At 43.2% G+C, this 19,041-nt stretch overlaps 1 long non-coding RNA gene across 1 annotated transcript; it reads left to right on the top strand.

The window, feature by feature from the left end:
• Positions 1–12,594: 12,594 nt before the first annotated feature.
• Positions 12,595–16,405, top strand: LOC146568019 (uncharacterized). Its single transcript, XR_014893567.1, has 4 exons — positions 12,595–13,314; positions 13,689–13,841; positions 14,203–14,293; positions 14,878–16,405. It is a non-coding gene; the product is annotated as an uncharacterized LOC146568019 (long non-coding RNA).
• Positions 16,406–19,041: the final 2,636 nt, after the last annotated feature.

Below are 19,041 nucleotides of genomic sequence, written 5' to 3'. Positions count from 1 at the left end.
CTGGATCAGTGACACTCTCCTTTCTGGTTAAATATGTATTTAATCCCTGAAGCTTGTTAATATAAGAAAGGTTCCAAACAAAAAGGCTGAGACTGGGTAATAATCCCTGCACAGAAACAGGGAAAAACATAAGTGCTAAAGTGACAGTGCAGATTCATACAGGACAAACACACTCTCTCTCTCACACACACACACACACGACTACCCACACAGACAAACATAGAGCACATACTGGAAAAATACCCATGACATCACCGTCACTTTACCTACCATTGAAATGCTACTATTTATGCACAGGCGGCTGCTACGTGCTACCAGGGACTTAAACACACACTTCACCTACCACACCCACGCAAACACACACACACACCCTAACATACACAGTCACTCCACCCCATACACACCCATGGCACCACCTACATACCCACCCGACACCACAGACATAGTGACCATTTCTTTTCTAGAAATCTGCCCCTCCTTTCACGCAACACAGACACACACCTCTCAACCTGCTCAACAAACACATAGCAACACAAACATCAGTAATGTGTATATTTGTGTGTGTGTGTGTGTGTGTGTGTAGTGGAAACTTAGATTGGTCCAGAGGTGTCACCTTCTAGACCGGCGTCACACGTTTCCTCTCCTGATATTTAGTGGAGCTTTCTACTTGCTGATCTTTCCCCTCCACGCTCACTCTCTTCTTTTTGTCCCCCCTGTTGTTCTTTACGCAGCATCGTTAATATATCTTATTTCTTTGAATGTTGTCAAAGGAATCACACAAAGGTCAACTCAGTTTTACGAGACTGTGCCAGGGCCTTTTTGGTCTGTTTGTCCATTTTCCCCTGGTTGTGCTTCATATGCTGCCACTGCTGAGTGCACTGTCAAATAACAGAAAGTGATTCACATGTTCTGAGAAGTCATAAAAACAGAAATGTTTAACTTTATAAGTGATATGCTTGGCCTGTTGTCAGACAGCTCAGGATACTAACACGTGAAATGCTTTCCTGCTTCCTCTGTTTTTGTTTTTAACAGAACTGGTAATCCTCCTACCACATTTCTACATTATTGATTAGCTTGAGCTAATCTAAAAATGGTCTTTCATAGCCCAACCACGTTAGGTATTAATATTAATTAATTTGTGTTTTTTGTGTATAATGAAATATCTTTTAAAATACTTGGTTTCAGTCAAAAAATGGGTCTGCATTTTAAAAAGTTACATGCTACCAGAACATGGTTAGCATAAAGAGACACAACAGCTAGCTTTAGCACTTTAGCTTACTGATTGAGATGGCCAGGTTAACATTTATGTAAACTCTTTAACACTTCAATGGTGTTGAAACAGCAACTTTACTGACCTCTGACATGTTAGGAGGAAATGTGAGTCTTTTAAGGACTTTAACTTTAGCTAACTTTAGCTGTTAGCGAAGTGAGGAGCTATGTTCCTGTTTGTCTGCAGTGGGACTGTGTGAAGATGCTCAGCTTGGTGAGACTTAGATGACACTGTTAGTATCCAATATTTATTTTACATCAATTAATAGCTGAGCATAAATTTTTTTGGCAATCCTTCTACTGAGTACTGCTTCACACCACACCCATCAGTGCCAAATTTCACTACCAAATCACATCTATCAACAGCAGTAGGGCTGGGTATCGTCACTGATTTCTAGAATCGATTCAATTCCGATTCACAAGGTCCCGGATCGATTCGATTCACGATTCGATTTAATTCGATTCTACTTGATTTGAATCTGGGAAATTTTGACAGAAATATTATAATTCAGATAAGTACATTTACATATTTCTGTATCTATAAAAAGGAAGCTGACACACGTAAGACTTTATCAAAGGTGTGAGCATCACAGCAGATGCCTTTGTGTCAAAGTAGCTGAGGATAAAACACAGAAAAACATGAAGGTGATTTTCCTGGCCTGGGATTTTATAAAAATATTCTGCAGTACATCAAAAACGAAAGAAAACCATTAATCAACACATGATTGTAATCTGAAGTTACAGCGGTTTTATTAGAGACACGGCTAAGCATTTTGCATAATTTTAAAAAGTTTAAATTTGTTCAGTATTGAACAGCAGAAATTAGGTTTTCTTTTCGGAAGTATATAAAACGAAAAAAAAAAAAAAACGTCGGCCGACAGCGCTGTAAACAACGGTAGTCTTGTGCGTAACAAGTAAGCGAATAATGAAGAAAACAGATTTTTAGACGGGAAACTGTTCTTGAAGTACACAGAGAGAGAGAGAGAGAGAGAGCTGTGAATCTTGGTCGAAGCAAAACAGTAAAAGTCAGAGTGAATACATGACGATGTTTATGTGAAGCATAGTTTGGATCTTCTTTTGCTGCTGGTTCGAGGCATCAAACTAACAGCTTTAGAATCAGCGCATAAAGGGCGTGAACACAAAGCGCGGACCCGCCGACAGATCAGAATCAGCAAGCTGTCGGCTTTCAGCCCCGACCGTGAGAAAGGCGACATCTAACTGATTCTGGTCCGCGGGTCGCGCTGTGTGTTTAAGTCTTTGTGCAGAATCCGTGTTCCTGCTCTCATTTACTGTCTTAGCTGTTTGGTGGTGGTTGAAATTTTGTGAGATTTCACCTGAGATTCTGGCATTTCGGGCAAAATAAATTTATATTAAAAAATCGATTCAGGATTTTAATGAATCGATTTTACGTTATCCAAGCCAGAATCGATTTTAATCGATAAATCGATTATAAAAACCCACCCCTAAACAGCAGCAGCCAAGTCCCCCATTTACAACTTGGGCAAAGTTTGTAAGACGATGTATTAATATTGTAATGAAGTAGAATCAGCTTTTACCAGAGTAACTTTTAACCCTACTTCTACTTAAGTTATGAATGCGTATGCCTTTGCCACCTCTGAAGTGCAAGTCAGCAGAGTTCACAATAAAGTGGGAACATGTGTAGTGACAAACACTCCCCATGCTCCCTGCTACTGTTACAGCAACAAACTCACACAATTCTAATTAAATTCAAAATGTCAGGTTTGATTAATGTCCAAAAACCTTTACGGCACAGTAAATATATTCAACGCTTTGGAAAAATCACAGAGAAATGTGTTTTTCTTCAGCAGTTTTTTTTTTTCTGGCAGCAGAGTGACGTGTTGAAGGAATTCCCTACGCGTGCTTTCATTAACTTTTCATAAACCTTCTGATCTCTACGTGATTGTTCTTTCCTTTGTCGTATCTTTTTTTCCTCCATCTGTGTTTCTTCCACTTCCCTCAGTCCTATGTAGGATCCCCTGCCCCCATTTTTCAGTAATTTTTATCATGCCTCCCCAATTAGCCTAAGGTCTGGTTTAGCACTAAAACCAATGCTAAGATTCAGAGTGACACTGCTAATCAGGGTTCAGCTAAAGCTGGACATGGCCCGCTTAGGACTGTTTGCATGACTGTCTATAGCATTGAGTGTCTGTGCATTTAACACGGAAAATAACCTCTTTGTCCACTGGCCAACAAAGCTGGTGCCACTGTTATGGTCTTATCAGCCTACTAGATATTTAGTATAAAACGCCTCCTTGGATTTATCCAAAAGCAAACTTGTGTTGTGTAACATACGTAATTACAAGCTAAATTTTTGTGGGTTTGGTTGTGATGTCCCACTGTGCCATCATGAAACTGTATGTGTGTTCATTTGTATGCACTTTCTTAGCTGAGATGTTTTTTTTTAATCTTGTCTGTGTAGTGATAAAGTTGTTGAGCCAGCATATGTATAAAGTATGTATGTGTAGGCATTAGTGTGAGCACAGGACAGTAAAACAGCTTTGGATTGCACCTAGTAATGTATTTGAATTTGGAAAAGACCTTTGATTTTAATGGAGAACACTAATGCAATTCCTTTTGTTAATTTAAGCTCTATTTTTCTGGTATTCATCAGGGAGTTTGGCCTTTTTTCCAACAATAATTTTGCGGATGAAAATGATTAAGTTGTTATTCCTCGTTTCATCTGATGATGATGACAATGTTCTTTCACTCTTACAGTACTTAAAACCAAACACAGTGATACAGAAATTTGACCATTTGGTCTATTAACTGTGAAGCCGGTTAATTCTGATGTGTTTTGAATTCTTTTCAAGGTCCTCAACATGAATTTCCCAACATTGCTTGGTTGTCCTGAGCATGAGATTTCATCAGTCTGCTGTCATACTGTATGTACTGATTTGTGTCCATGGTCATGAAATAAATATTTTCCAGTTAAAAGGCCCAAAAAAGTCTGCTTTTGTAGGTTGGAGAGGTTTGTGATGGAAAGAATCATTTTGTAGCTCATACCAAAAAGCAAAGTTGAAGTCATACATGTTACAGATATTCATGTCATTTGCTTTGTAAGCTTGTCTTGTCAAATGATCGATGAACGTACGCCATCACGTTGTCCTTCCATCTGTCTGTTCACAATTCACCAGAATTACTATTCATTCTACAGTATTGATCAGAATTGAATCATAGTTAGACACACTGAGCACAAAACAGATCTTTACTCAAACTATGCTCAAGGTCAGAGCCAAGATCACAAGATTACAGGAAATAACATGTCAGTAGTGGTTTGTCAGTGGAATGAACTGATACATGACTGTTATTTTTTTTAAAACAGTTAGATAATATGCGCAACACCCTTGTTAGGTTTTCCATTCCATTTTGCCACACTGTCAAACACAACACTGATGTCATTGCTCTAGTCCAGGGGTCTGCAACTTTTAACACCCAAAGAGCCACTTGGACCCGGTTTCCACGCAAAAGAAAACACTGGGAGCCGCAAATACTTTTAAATACTACTTAAATGAAGATAACACTGTATATTTTTTTTACCTTTATGCTTTGTGTGAACAACTGAAGTAAGTAAGTAAAGTTTTTTTATTAAGCGCTTTTCACAGTAAGGCAGTCACAAAGCGCTGTACACAAATATTAAAATAAACAATAATATCAATAGACATTATACACAATGTAAAAGATCAAATGTAAATAATGCAAAGAATATAAAATACGTAGATCAACAAAAGGCTTGTTTGAACAGAAACATTTTTAACTGCTTTTTAAAAGAATCCACAGAGCAACTAAAATGTGTTCTTTACGAAATCCATGAAGTGCTACAGAGAAAAATAAATTTTATTCATGCAATTAACACATTTTGAACTCTTAAAGAAGTCCAGACGCTTTTCTTTGCAAGCTCCTTTGACTACGATGACCTGGATGACTGAGAACCTCCACAGACATAAAATGATCCATGTAGCAAACAAAAACTGTTGTGAGCCGCCACCCTTATTTCGCCTTTGGGCTTTTGGATCCTTGACCTGACTTTTAAAAAGTAATTGTAAAAAAGCACTATGCTGCTAAAAAATGCAAAATTCTGCCTAAATATGTATTTTACCTGGTTAATGTGTGTGGTGGGGCGTGGTCTGCAGCGCCGCTGCAGGGGAGGCGGACGCACCTGAGCGGCACCCGCAATCACGCCTCGCCACCTTAACGTCTGTGCTCTCTATGCTGTTGTGTTGGTATGTGTCGGGCTGTGAGCTGAAAAGCTACAGCCGGCTGTATGCGTACAGCAACCGTGTGTGAACAGTGGTCAATAAAGAGATGCTAAAAAGCAACGGGTCTGCCCTGGTATGTTTACAATGGAACTTCTGCTCCTGAACCTCTGCGTACAGCGTCTTCAAATAAGCTGTCATCTGTGAGGCGTGAGCGGTGTTTGTTTTTAACATAGTTCATGGTGGAGAACAGCTGCTAACATAATGTGGATCCGAAGATCCATAATTGGCCTACCTGGGGTTGAAAGTCTCGATAAATGCACAGAGTTTCGGCGGGTACACCGGCTCTGACACTTATTTTGAGCGATGAAAAAAATAATAAAATATAATTTTACTTTATATTTCAATATCACAATAATCTTCCAATTTAGAACTACAAGTAAAAAAAAAAACTAAACACAAATAAAATACACTTCACTAAATATTTCTAATTTACCTTCCCAAACAACGTGGAGCCGCAGTATAAGGACAAAATAGCCGCATGCGGCTCCGGAGCCGCAGGTTGCCGACCCCTGCTTGTGGCGGAGGTGTGGTCCGGGGCGCGGCTGCAGGGGAGGAGTGGTGCAGTGAGCTCGACGGGGCGGTGCTGGTAAGAACGGCTGATGGCGATTTTGGACTGATGGTGGTTTTCCTTCCCTTTATATAGTGAGGCAGAGAGGAGTGGAGGAGCGCTAAGGGAAAAGAGACACACATCAGCTGGGATCGAGAGCTGTCAGTCTGTGCGTCATATTGTCTGCTGTGTTAATATCAATAAATGTGGTCCTTGGCAATACGGATCTGCGTGTGTGTGTGCTTGGGCCTGGTATACTCCACAAGTGGTGCCGAAACCCAGGAGCCTGCCGGTGTGGGGATGTCCGACCCGCAGGCTGCGCCGCCCGCCCAGCCTTTGCAGTATTTGGCGCAGATGCTGGCGGAGATGGCAAAGATGAGCCACGACCAGGCAGCGGCCCAGCGGGCTCACCTGGCTGCGCTGCAGGAGCAGACGGACCGGCAGACTCTGGTTCTGGAGCGACTGGTTGGCGCCGCTGCCCCGCCGAAGCCCCCACCGCTGTCGGTGGCGGTGCCCCGGATGGGGGACGGGGACGACCCCCAGGTTTTTCTGGAGACTTTTCGTGCCACGGCGGAGGCCTGCCAGTGGCCGCAGGCGGAGTGGGCTCCGCGTTTGCTTCCTCTGTTGTCAGGGGAGGCTCGGACGGCGGCCCTGGGTCTGCCGCCGGCTTCGAGGGGCAGCTTCCAGGACGTGAGCCGGGCGGTGGTGGACAGGTTGGGGCTCACCGCTGAAGATCATCGCCGACGATTCCGGGCCTGTCGGCTGGCCGTGGCGGATCGGCCGTTTGCTTGGGCCCGGAAGCTGCATGACGCGGCCGTACGCTGGCTGCAGCCGGGATCGTCAGAAGGCGAGACGCTGCTGGTGGGCAAAGTGGTGCTGGAGCAGTTCGTGGAGGGGCTGCCTGCAGAGACGGCGAGATGGGTCAGGTGCCACCGTCCCGCGAGTCTGGAGGTGGCGGTGACGTTAGCGGAGGACCACCTTGCCGCTAGAGCGGGGAAGCCCGGGGACAGCGGCCGGAGGCCGAACAGACAAGCCCCGGTGCCGGCACCGAGGCGCTGGATGCCTGTGCCAGGGCAGGCAGAGCGGACGCTGGCGTTGAGCCCCACTAATCCTTTTGCTGCGTTTGTGCCTTCCCAGGGACCGGACCTAAGCAGCGCTGCCCCTGAGCCACGGAGAGCAGCACAGACGCCGGGGCAGGAGTGCTGGAAGTGCGGACAGCCGGGACACCTGAGGAGGGACTGTCCTCTGATGGAGGTGGGGCAGGTGTTCCGCGTTGCCGGTGCTCCAGCGCCCTCTCCCGGTCCGGGAGGGACATACAGCATTCCGGTAAGGACTCGAGGGGGTATACGCCATGCTTTGGTGGACACGGGCTGCACGCAGACCCTTGTGCACCACCCATTCTGAGGTGAGGTGTGTGCATGGTGATGTTCACAGGTATCCCATAGTGCCACTGTTATTGAAGTATAAGGGTAAAACGCATAGAATAACGGCTGCGGTTAGCCCACACCTGTCGCATCCCCTAATTCTGGGTACGAATTGGCCGGGGTTTCATCATCTGTTGGGACAGTATGCGGGGGTGCGGTCACGACCGCTAGTAGCATGTAGTGTCTGCGCGGCGCTCAGTGGTGACGCGGGGTCGTCCGACACTGACTCAGGGGAGGGGGAGACGGCGGGTCCTTCACAGGTAGTCCCGCCGGCTCCGGAAGTTCCCCCCACGGGTGATTTCCCACTGGAGCAGTCTCGTGACGATACCCTACGCTCAGCCTTTGACCAAGTGATTGAGATTGGTGGTCACGTGGTGCGCCCCGAAGCCGTGCGGACCTACCCACGCTTCATTTTGTCGAAAGATAGGTTATACCGAGTGAGTCGTGACGCTCGCACGGAGGTGATGCACACCCAGCTGTTGGTGCCGCAGGGCCGCCGGGAAACGATTTTCCAGGCGGCTCATTATAACCCCATGGCAGGGCATATGGGATACGAAAAAACTCTGGAGCGAATAACGGCCCGATTTTATTGGCCGGGCATCCGAGCGGATGTGCGCCGCTGGTGCGCGTCCTGCCCGGACTGCCAACTTGTTAATCTGCCGGCCATACCAAAAGCGCCTTTGCGTCCGCTTCCACTCATAGAGGTCCCGTTCGAGCGCATTGGCATGGACCTCATCGGGCCGTTTCACCGGAGTGCACGCGGCTACCGCTTTGTGTTAGTCCTGGTGGATTATGCAACGCGGTACCCGGAAGCAGTCCCGCTGCGCACCATCTCTGCAAAGAGTGTGGCGCAGGCACTGTTTCAGGTCATCTCCCGAGTCGGAATCCCGAAAGAGATACTGACTGACCAGGGCACGTCGTTTATGTCTCGTACACTGCGGGAACTGTACGAATTACTGGGCATTAAATCTATTCGGACCAGCGTCTACCACCCTCAGACGGACGGGCTGGTGGAGCGGCTGAATAAGACCTTAAAGTCCATGATTCGTAAGTTCATTAACGAGGATGAACGCAATTGGGATCACTGGCTAGACCCTCTGTTATTCGCAGTGCGGGAGGTGCCCCAGGCCTCTACGGGATTTTCTCCCTTTGAACTGCTGTTCGGCAGGAGGCCACGTGGGGTGCTCGACCTGATCAAAGAAAGCTGGGAGGACGGTCCGAGCCCCGCCAAGAACGAGATTCAGTACGTGTTAGACCTGAGAGCAAAACTCCACACTTTGGGGAGGTTGTCACGGGAGAATTTGCTCCAGGCTTAGCAGCGTCAGCAACGCCTGTATGACAGAGGGGCTAGACTTAGGCAATTTTCACCGGGAGACAAAGTGCTTGTATTACTCCCTTCTTCCAGATCGAAGTTGCTCGCCAAGTGGCAAGGACCCTTTGTGGTCACACGGCGAGTCGGGGACGTTGACTATGAGGTCGCTCGGTCGGACAGGGGAGGGGCCACGCAGATTTATCACCTCAATCTCCTTAAAGTGTGGAGAGAGGTTGAAACCGCTTCTCTGGCAAGCCTGGTTAAGGAGAGAGATGAGTTGGGGCCGGAGGTGCCAAATTCCATCATCCCCGCCTCCCTACCTTGTGATGACCATCTCACACAGGCCCAGAGAGCGGACGTTGTCGCGTTACAACAGCGTTTTGCGGACGTGTTCTCCCCCCTGCCCGGCCGGACGTCTCTCATTGAGCATCATTTTGTAACGCAGCCTGGCGTGACAGTGCGTTCACGGCCCTACAGGCTCCCTGAGCATAAACGGCAGATCGTTCAGAGAGAGTTGGCGGAAATGCTGAAAATGGGAGTAATAGAGGAGTCGCACAGCGCCTGGTGTAGCCCCATCGTTCTCGTAGTGAAGAAGGATGAGTCGATCCGGTTCTGTGTCGACTATCGCAGGGTGAACAAAGTATCACGCTTTGATGCCTATCCCATGCCCCGGGTCGACGAGCTCCTGGACCGGCTGGGCACGGCCCGCTTTTTCACGACGCTGGATTTGACCAAGGGCTATTGGCAGATTCCCTTGTCTGCCGAGTCCAGGGAGAAAACGGCCTTCTCCACTCCGTACGGGTTGTACCAATTCGTTACGCTTGTTCGGGGCCCCTGCCACCTTCCAGCGCCTCATGGACCGGGTGCTGCGCCCGCACGCTGCGTATGCTGCTGCCTACTTGGATGACGTGATCATCCACAGCGACACCTGGGCGGAGCACGTGCAGCGGGTGGCCGCGGTCCTGGGGTCCCTGAGGCAGGCGGGGCTCACGGCCAACCCGAAGAAGTGTGAGGTTGGACGGAGGGAGGTGCAGTATCTGGGGTACCACTTGGGGGGCGGGCAGGTGCGTCCACAGGTGGAAAAGACGGCAGCGATCGCATCCTGCCCGCGCCCCAAGACTAAAAAGGAGGTGAGACGGTTTCTGGGGCTGGCGGGTTACTATCGCCGGTTCGTGCCAGGGTTTGCGCAGCTGGCCAGCCCCTTAACCGATCTTACCCGGAAGGGTGCTCCAGATCTGGTCCAGTGGACGGGGCCGTGCCAGACGGCGTTTGTGCAGGTGGAATAATAATTTAGATACTAATAATGATAATAAAAATAATATAAGCACATAATAGGTTATACAAAATTATTCAAATTTAAATTAAAATTCTAATGGATGTCCTTAGCTTGAAGTTGAATTTTAAAATTTAACTATTTTCTGTTGCCTACATTGTAGAGGGTGACTTTACTTCCGCACATAAACAGTACAACTAGTACAGTAAAGGGTTACAGTGGGATTCAGCAGATCAGGGAACCCTAACGCCTGTGTAGTGACTCAGCACAGGGAAAAGAATCATAACTAACATGCTGTGATCAGCTGATCTGCTGCAGATTTACACAAATAAATTCAACAACATGTAAACTGTTTCACAAGCTATCCTGGCTGATGTGCATCTCCTACACTGACACTATACTGTTCACACAGTTTTTACACCACACAGGATAAATTTGGAATTCAGTGAATTAATCTGAGCATCATCAGCTTAAACATAAATTCATCTCTGCTACACTTGATGTAACCCAACACTGACCATAAGCACCACAGACACTGTGTATCAGTCCAACACACTGCTCCACTGTGAATTCACCACATTAATGCTAGTGAACCTGTTTATCCTGCACAAAGCTACCCAGTGTTTTCATGCAACATTTATTTCACATAACTTGAATATGAAGGTTTTTAACTGATAATGCAAAACTCACATGTTTTTGATTCAGGTGGTAATTTTGGAAGAAATATACTATAAACAAATGTATGTTGTTTTAAAATCTGGCTTGCCACCATTATAGCACATTTAAAATCTCACTCCTGTACTGTATCACTGTGATGAAATAAAATACCACCAGCAGTGCATGCTTTGGTACAACAGTGTGGTTAAAGGTAAGCATTATTATGGGTTTCTACCACAAGCCAGACAGAAGCCTCGACTCTTTCAGCCTTAAAATAATATGCCGAGTACTGAACCTTGGCTTCCAAAAATAAAAATACAAAAAAAAAAAAAAAAAAAAAGAAGCGGTCTGGCTTTTACCCAGCAAGCCCCTGGGGCTGAGCTGTGAGACACAAGTGCTGTAAATGCTCAGCACCTGACCTTTTGTGTGTTTTGGACCTCAACACGCCCTCCAATTGTTATGGCAGCAAGATGGAGTGAGCCACATGAGAGCCCACCAGGGCTGTCGCCTGTAACCCCAGAGAGGTGGACAGGGCAGATTCTTCTTCAGTATATAATGGATTTTAAAAAACAAAAAATACTGGTCAAAGATTGACATTTATTTAGACAAAATTTCTTCTCAGCTGTGGAGAGAAAAAACACAGAAAAGCTAAAAGATGTCTGAGAAGCAAATGTTACAAATCCAGTTGTTCAGAACTAGCCAGCACAACTGTGCCAACGTGTAGTAAAGGTCGGTATAGTAATAATGGGTCAAAAAAGCGATGCAATTTTTGATAATGATTCCTAAAAATCAAATGTTATGTAAAGAGGATGAATGTTGCCTCAGCCGCAGTTTATAAATCTGTCTTTGTTTAAATTTATGTCCTAATCTGATTAGGTTAAACTAACAATATCAGAATATCAAACACAATATCAGGTTCGAGAAACAGAACAAATGTGCATCCTCATAAGAGGTTAAAGACGCATTCTTATCTAGCCAGTGCTAGCCAACATCTTTGTCATATTTTAATTATAAAAGAATACACCAAGTTAGATGTGACTTATTAAAATGCAATTTGCAGCTCTCAGAATGACTGTACTGTTTTACTAAAATGTGTTTTACTTTATTTGGCTGCTATTTTGGCTATATTATTTGCTCTATGTTGCTTGAAATAGTTGTATGCAAATTCTTTGTGAAATAATAAATATAAATAAATAACAAGTATTCATCCATCCACTTCAGGGTCGCTGGAGCCTATCCCAGCTGTTTTAGGGCAAGAGGCAGAGCACACCCTGGACAGGTTGCCAGTCTGTCACAGGGCTAACACACAGACAACCATTTGGGCTGTCATTCACACCTATGGACAATTCAGTGTTGCCAATTAACCTATCCCCACTAACTGCATGTCTTTGCTCTGTGGGAGAAAGCTGGAGTACCCAGGGAGAACCCACGCACACAGGGAGAACATGCAAACTCCACACAGAAAGACCCCACCCTGGTGGCAGAGTTGAACTCAGGACCTTTGTGCTGTGAGGCAACAGTGCTAACCACCGTGCCAACGTACTAGCAACAAAGCATCCAATACAAAGATGTAAATATCACACTTATATTTGGATGAGAGGACGGTGCTAAGGAGTTAGTACTAGCTGGCTAGCTTTGTAATCTGCTGTGTGGTATGAAAGGTTTTTTTTTTTTATTGCTAAATAGCAAATGCATAAATAAATACAGGGAGTGCAGAATTATTAGGCAAATGAGTATTTTGTCCACATCATCCTCTTCATGCATGTTGTCTTACTCCAAGCTGTACACTGAAAAAAAGGGACTGGCCATCTCTTGGATTTATGTAAGCATCTTGCATGTATTTAACGCAATTGCCTCATGTTTTAAAGATAAATGTAACTATATAGTGTAAAAACTACATGATATGCAGAAAGGGTGTATTAAATTGTTCATATCATGTTCAGGTGAAGTAAGTCAATAAGATAGCAACGTTAAATCTCGTGAAACCACGCGTGATTTCATCTCGCGGGCTTTGGATCGTGGTTTAAAAAATGCATCCATCTCAGTCAAGTCGAGCAGCCAACTCTACGTTTTTTGGTATGTCTTGATTTTTTGAATTAATGTTTACCATATTTCAGCCAAATGTAGTTAAACGTCTAGAGTGCCGCCATGTAACATGCTAAAAAAGAGCCGTTAGCTTATTTGCTGTTTTATCTGTTGTCAAAGAATTGGCGCTTTTTCATTTGAATTTGTCTTTGGCACAAGAGCCGTAATATCACATTAAACCTAATTGCGAGGCACTCATAACATAATTTGGTTTTCTGTGTGAATAGATTTGTCAACTGACTCTTCAGTTACATTGTGTATTTACTGCACCGTGGTGTTAGTGAGATTTTGGACATTGAACAGCTTTAGCTAATATCATCAGCGGTATTATGCTAGCTTACATCCCTACCCCTCCTGCCCTCACCTGCTGTCCTTTTGTTTTTGTTTTTTTTTGCTGCACATTGAGAGACCACATCTATTCTGCATTTCACCAGGAGTCAGCTGATGGATTGTGGGTTCAAGGTGTTATGGTAAGAAAGTATATTCTATTTTCGCTTAAGGTTTCTGTAACTTAATTATAATAGGTTTTTTATAATTATTAGGTGCATGCATACTCAAATAGACCACCCTATTAATACAACTGAGAAATCCAAAATCTGCCATAGGTTTAACTTATACCTGTATGTATTGTCAGAAAGGTGATTACTGGACTCACATTAATGCACACTTGAACTGAAATGAGGTTGTAACTTGTGGGTTCTTGGGTTGCAAATCAGAAACAAACATCTTTGGATTTTTTTTAATCCCATAAGATCTGGAAACACAGTTTTTATTCAACAAAACATTACTGATTAACCAAGCACAGTGCCTGCTGTTATTTCAAAATAATTTTATGTCATTTTAGATGAAATGCAGCATTCCAGTGCATCCCAACCATGCCTTTACAGTCAAGGTTTCTGACGGAGCTGAGTTTCTCTCTGACAGTCTGCTGAAAGTGTTTGCAAAGTGATCGGGGGAACAGGGCACAAAGCTAAAGGATGTAGCTGCCATGATGACAGTAAGAACTTTAAAATTCTTTAACTACAAAGTGTATATGTATTGCATTAGGTCAGTAAAAGATTTTTATGCTGCATCCATTGAAACAGTCAACTATTACCCGTGAGTACTGATTCCACCGAAAGGATGCCATAATTTTCGTTATGCATTTACTGGCCCACTGAGAAAAATTTATCTTTTTAAAAAAATAAATGTTCTGGAAACTATATATCCATAAAGTTGATGTCAAACAGAAACTTTTGATATTTCTTTGTAGATGCTGGTGTTGCATGTTGACTGGTTTAAGTTTTGGTCTGGGATCATTTTCTTCTGTGCTACTGAAAAGTTCACAAATCTCTGTTTTCTTTGTTATAATACTTTAGGATGACATTAATGCTCAAAGGGAGTCTCATCAAAGTGCTCCGCATCTGTGTGAAAGACAATTGCAACATCTTCTCCACGCAGGAGTTCATGGTGAGTGTTTTATGAGTAGATTGTGGCTTTGCAACATTTAAAAATGCATTTAGTTATCCACTTGATCCTCATTGGACCAGTTAGGACCAGTAGTCCTCTTTAATAATTTGAAGTTCACATGAGGCCTGGTAGTGAACTCAGCCGCCGGCCCTTGAGGCCCCACCCCTGTATTAGGGGTCACATCAGTGTGAAAAAACTTTAAATTTGTCATTCTAGTGAACAAAGGAAAATCCCACCAGTATTTACATTAGCTTTTGTTTGAAAAAAAAAAAGACCAACAGCTAACCAAATTGTGGGGCTGAAAGTCTAAATTCTAACATCTTCTGAGTGACAAAACCTGGATTTCTGATGGGCCGGTGTCTTTCTAACAAAAACTAATGTAAAGCATTTGAAATTATTATGTTTTTCACTCTGTCTTAGAAACTCTGTTAGACCATGAATGGCAGCATGGCAGGCCACTCTTTGGCTATAGCTATTTACTATGTTGCTTGCATTGGTTTAAATTACTCTAACAGTAGAACTGGTAGATTCAAAAGAGATGAGTTTAAAAAGGAATCTTAAAGAAATGTTTTGTGTTTAACCAGGACTTGACTGAGGCCACTGCACAGATTGAGAAAACCACAATGAACATCTGTCTCCAGAGGATGCACCAGGCAATGACTTTTCTGATGTTGGCATCATCATCGAGGGTATAGTAGTTCTTCAAGATCTGGATAACGTGACCTTTGCAGTAGCCATGCTGTTTGGACCTTTTTTATTCCTTCAATATGAGTTACCCATCACAACTCTGCTACACTTTTGAGGTGATTCAAAGGGTGGTAATGGAGTTGGATGCAACTCAGCTCTCAAGAAAAGCTCACAACTGAGACAAAACTGCTCCTGCAAGGAAAGCTCACTGTTATGCATGCAAGCTGATCAGCTCTAGGTGAGAGGACATTTAAATCTCACACTTGTTCTGCTGCATTTTGAAGCTCAATTCCAGAAACGGATCGCAGGGTTCATTTTTATAAACTCTGCAACTGCCATGAAGACGAGCCGTTTTTGTTGTTGTTGTTTGTTTTTCCTTTTGCTCTGTACAAGTTCTCTGTCTGTTTGGCAGCATTTTTAAATTTCTCTTTGTATTTTTTCTTTCTTTTACTAGTGAAGAGATGTAGCGTGAACAGTTATACAGTCTAAATATCCCATATGGACCGTGTGAAATGGTATTTTCAGTTTCATTCAGTTGAAGTAAGGAACGTTGAATATTTCTAAGTGTGCTGTTTTGAACCAAGATGTCACAGTATGATCAGTGCCGTAATTTTTGACAGTCACTGTATCAATGTTATTTTTGCATCTCTTGAATAAAGGTTTTGACCTGCAGGTGCTAATTTCTTTAGTTATTGGGGTAAAATGGGTAATGTTAATAGGAAGGTGTTTGCCAATTCAGTAACCTAATTTAATGTTAATGGAAACTAACATTACCTCAAATTGTTTAGTTATAATTGTTGTTTAACTGAATCTTGACGTCAGAGGCCTTAAATAGAATGTTTTGATTTGTTCTTTCCCAACATTTTTCAAAAGAAACAGTCTAATTTCTTTGCTGTGATTGATTCCAGAGAACACGGAAGAACTGACATTATTTAACTGTTGATTTATGTAGATTCAGTGGAGGAGTAATGTCAGTTTAATTCTTTACCTACTGTCAATGCAGTGAAATTAGACATTTTGTTTTGAAAGGTTACTGGTGGATGCCAGCAACCATCTTGGAAGAGAACAATACAATCTGTTATAAGGCCTCCATTTGAAAATTGTGTATTTGATACTAGAATATAATAGCAAAATGTAATTTGAAGATAACATGTAGTATTTAAGTGACCAAGTAGTATTGGGTAAAAGTTATTGAATGGTGTTGGGATAAAGTGAGAAAATTGTGAAGGATTAAAATATTTCAAGAGCTCAAATTACTTCATCAAAACATGTTTAAGTCACATTTTATCAACACAAATTGCACAGGTTTATTGAACATGAATAAATTGTGTTAATTTAACTCAATTGTTTAAGTTGCTGCCAAAGCAAAACATCTGTGTGCAACAAATGTCCACCATTGAATTAAGTAAATCCAACAACATATTTTTTTCAGTGTATAGGCTCGAAAGCCTACTACCAATTAAGCATATTAGGTGATGTGCATCTCTGTAATGAGAAGGGGTGTGGTCTAATGACATCAACACCCTATATCAGGTGTGCATAATTATTAGGCAACGTCCTTTCCTTTGGCAAAATGGGTCAAAAGAAGGACTTGACAGGCTCAGAAAAGTCAAAAATAGTGAGATATCTTGCAGAGGGATGCAGCAGTCTCAAAATTGCAAAGCTTCTGAAGCATGATCATCGAACAATCAAGCGTTTCATTCAAAATAGTCAATAGGATCGCAAGAAGCGTGTGGAAAAACCAAGGCGCAAAATAACTGCCCATGAACTGAGAAAAGTCAAGCGTGCAGCTGCCAAGATGCCACTTGTCACCAGTTTGGCCATATTTCAGAGCTGCAACATCACTGGAGTGCCCAAAAGCACAAGGTGTGCAATACTCAGAGACATGGCCAAGGTAAGAAAGGCTGAAAGACGACCACCACTGAACAAGACACACAAGCTGAAACGTCAAGACTGGGCCAAGAAATATCTCAAGACTGATTTTTCTAAGGTTTTATGGACTGATGAAATGAGAGTGAGTCTTGATGGGCCAGATGGATGGGCCCGTGGCTGGATTGGTAAAGGGCAGAGAGCTCCAGTCCGACTCAGACGCCAGCAAGGTGGAGGTGGAGTACTGGTTTGGGCTGGTATCATCAAAGATGAGCTTGTGGGGCCTTTTCGGGTTGAGGATGGAGTCAAGCTCAACTCCCAGTCCTACTGCCAGTTTCTGGAAGACACCTTCTTCAAGCAGTGGTACAGGAAGAAGTCTGCATCCTTCAAGAAAAACATGATTTTCATGCAGGACAATGCTCCATCACACGCGTCCAAGTACTCCACAGCGTGGCTGGCAAGAAAGGGTATAAAAGAAGAAAAACTAATGACATGGCCTCCTTGTTCACCTGATCTGAACCCCATTGAGAACCTGTGGTCCATCATCAAATGTGAGATTTACAAGGAGGGGAAACAGTACACCTCTCTGAACAGTGTCTGGGAGGCTGTGGTTGCTGCTGCACGCAATGTTGATGGTGAACAGATCAAAACACTGACAGAATCCATGGATGGCAGGCTTTTGAGTGTCCTTGCAAAGAAAGGTGGCTATATTGGTCGCTGATTTGTTTTTGTTTTGTTTTTGAATGTCAGAAATGTATATTTGTGAATGTGGAGATGTTATATCGCCTCTGTCAGTGCGCCCCAGGGTGGCTGTGGCTACAATGTAGCTTACCATCACCAGTGTGTGACTGTGTGTGTGAATGGGTGGATGACTGGATATGTAAAGCGCTTTGGGGTCCTTAGGGACTAATAAAGCGCTATATAAATACATGCCATTTACCATTTACCATATATTGGTTTCACTGGTAAAAATAAATAATTGAAATGGGTATATATTTGTTTTGTTAAGTTGCCTAATAATTATGCACAGTAATAGTCACCTGCACACACAGATATCCCCCTAAAATAGCTAAAACTAAAAACTACTTCCAAAAACATTCAGCTTTGATATTAATGAGTTTTTTGGGTTCATTGAGAACATGGTTGTTGTTCAATAATAAAATTATTCCTCAAAAATACAACTTGCCTAATAATTCTGCACTCCCTGTAGACAGACCTGAAACAATGTGTACTTAATCAAATTAGCATCCAAACATTGGATAAGATGAAATGATTCACGTCGATTTTAGCTTGAGTAAAGCGATATCGATTCATTAAATCCTGAATCGAGTTTTAAATATATATTTTTCTAGAAAGAACAGAATCTCAGGTTAAAGCTCACAAAACTATTTCAACAACCACCAAACAGCTAAAACAGTAAATGAGAGCAGAGCAGGTAAATGAATTCCGTACAAAGACGTAAACACAAAGCGTGGACCCGACACTTCATAATCAGTGAGATGTCGGCTTTCTCCCCCAACGGTACGTACGCAGACAAGCCGTCGGTGCTGATAGCCCAAATCTCACAGATTCTGATGCTGCAGGTTTTGTCACTCTCCGACCAAAGTTCACTGAAGAAGATCAAAACTGTACTTCACGTTTGATAAACCTCGTCATGAATTCCCTCTTACCTTTGCTGTTTTGCTTCCACCACAATAAAATCAAACTTCCTGCACAGCTCTTTCTCTCTCAGTGTACTTTGAGACCAATTTACCATGAAAAATCTGTTTTCTGCTTAATTCGCTAGCTTATTACGCACCAGTCTACCGTTGTTTACAGTGCTGTAAAAAATGACCTCCTCCAAGAAAATCTCATTTTTGCTGTTCAAAACCAAAGAAATGTAAATGTTTACAAATGATGCAAAACGCTCAGCTGTGTCTCTAATAAAACCTCTGTAACTTTGCTCTGCTTCACCTCAGCAGCATCAGGTAATGTTCATATGTTGATTCGTGGTTTTCTCATATGCTATAAATAGCCAGGCCAAGAAAATCTCCTTCATGTTTTTCTGTGTTTTACCCTCAGTTACTTTGACACAAAGGCATCTGCTGTGATGAAGTCTCACAAGTGTCAGCTTTGTTTTTATACATAGATATGTAGTGGTAAATGATCAGATATATAATATTTCTGACTGAGTCCTAATTGAATCGAATCAG

The sequence above is a fragment of the Mchenga conophoros genome, linkage group LG8, assembly GCF_057382185.1.
Source record: "Mchenga conophoros isolate Kocher_MC1m ecotype Shallow Benthic linkage group LG8, M_conophoros_male_GT1.1, whole genome shotgun sequence".
NCBI classification, from domain to species: domain Eukaryota; kingdom Metazoa; phylum Chordata; class Actinopteri; order Cichliformes; family Cichlidae; genus Mchenga; species Mchenga conophoros.
The sequence above is the reverse complement of the archived record's forward strand: the minus strand, read 5'-3'. Positions and strand labels throughout refer to the sequence as shown.